Here is a 1901-nt window from a genome sequence, read left to right as displayed (position 1 = left end):
TATTGAAAAAGTAGTTTTATAGAAACTTTTTTTAAAATTCCCATTTTGTTTGTTCCCCATTCCCTTGTGTAGGTCTGCAAATATATTTTCTGAGAGAACAGGTTTTCTGTCAGACTATAAAACATTAAAAGAAAGTAAGAAACAGTTCCTTGTGATAAATACATCAAAAGCAAAAACTGGCCATTTTGTTTGTGTGGATCCCCAAAACTCTTGTATGGACCCCGGTTGAGAACCACTGCACCAATGCTGCATACACCATCATCATTTCACATCCATCAGGCCGTTCTGTATTACAGGTATTCATCACCAGCTGGAGGGGGGGGGTCTTGTCATCTCTTGTGATTTATTTACTAAAGACACACAGTACAAGGGAGATCACTCGTTACACGTTACTACACACACTCACACTGCACAGATGTGACAGGGTAAGCAACACCACCACCGACAACAGGGAGTCACGTGGTTGTCAAACCCGCTCAAAATAGCAGCCAAATCTACCTCAAGTCACAGCTTACTGTTCTGAGCTGACAGGGACCTCTACATGTTAGCTAGACCTGGTCAAAAGAGCAGCTGAATCTTCTTCAAATCACTCCCTGCCTCGTATATGGACTGATGGAAACTTACACATCATCTCTCAAAACAGCATTTGGTAATAATTAGTGGAGGTAGGTGTCTTAATTGGGTCCCCTGTGCAAAACACAGCATCTGCCAGTGTATAAGCCACACAGCTATTTCACATGAATATTTCGTGGAGAGAGAAAGAAAAACAAAAACAAACAAATTTGGTGATTCATCACATAAAAGGTCAGATTAAGTGGTGGGAGCATGCACTGTTGCAGTGTGTTGCCACATTATTCACCATTTATCAGTCTCGTCCTGGATCGTTCTGTGTGAGCCCTTGAGCATACTCTCAGTCTCCATTTCCGTGAGATACCTCCTCATCTGCCATGTGGCATGTGATCAATCAACATGCCACATGTTCATGGCAGTTGAGGAGCTATCTCATAGAGGTGGAGACTGACTGGGAGTGTGCTCAACATAAGCTGTCAACTCAGCCAGATCCTCAAAGAAGAGAACACAGTAAGCAGGGCCTTTGACATGGAAAATCCAGCAACATGGTCAAACAGCCTGGAATCATACAGGTAGTGAGATGCAACCCAGTTTCTGAGTCACCCGTAATCCTGCAAAGTGTCCTGATACCAAAGCAGCTCAGAAGGGCTCCAAACAGTGTCCAAATGTCACAACCAGAGGGTAAGACAGGGAGAACCAGAAACCTAATGAGTTGAAGGATCTGGGAGATCCACATAGCAATTGGAGAATATTTTTGAAGTGTGAGGGGAAAATGCAGGATTCTGTTCATGGTTGTGAAAGTATTCTGGAATGATAAGGTCTGAAAGTATTTGTATCTAAAATATGGAACCAGTGTGTTTCAATATGGGATCTTCTTTCTGATCGACTTGATTGGAGTTGTTTATATTTTGGTCAACAGAATTGTCATAAAAGATGTGAAGCTTGTATTTCTATCTTAAGCTACTCAGTATAACAGCAATCCCCCATGAAAATGGAGCACCATCACAAGGGTTTTAAGATGATGTCATTTTCTATTGATGCAGTGTAACCAATTGCTGTATTCTGTGATATTTTTGCTCGTTTTCTAATTTTATTATCAGTAACAATTACTGTCTCAAGTGGAATTGTGTTCATCTGGATCCCCTGACCTGTGACACTTGATCCCCTTTGTGTTAAAGGGCCATGAAACGCAGGGCAATATTTTGATACAGTTAGAGTAAGGCTAGGAAATTTGTTTCATCTGCTGGCAAATATGGTTTGTTTATAAACAGGTTACATAAAGAGAGCAAGACCATGCGTATATATATATATATATATATATATATATATAT

At 40.7% G+C, this 1901-nt stretch overlaps 1 protein-coding gene across 1 annotated transcript in view; it reads right to left on the bottom strand.

Moving 5' to 3' along the window:
- The window catches only part of LOC106867643 (pre-mRNA-splicing factor 38B), a 22237-nt gene that overhangs the window by 2090 nt on the left and 18246 nt on the right, over nt 1-1901 (bottom strand). The window lies entirely within an intron of this gene.

Source organism: Octopus bimaculoides, chromosome 21 (assembly GCF_001194135.2).
Source record: "Octopus bimaculoides isolate UCB-OBI-ISO-001 chromosome 21, ASM119413v2, whole genome shotgun sequence".
Classification (NCBI taxonomy): domain Eukaryota; kingdom Metazoa; phylum Mollusca; class Cephalopoda; order Octopoda; family Octopodidae; genus Octopus; species Octopus bimaculoides.
Note: the sequence above shows the minus strand (reverse complement) of the source record. Positions and strands in the feature narration are given on the sequence as shown.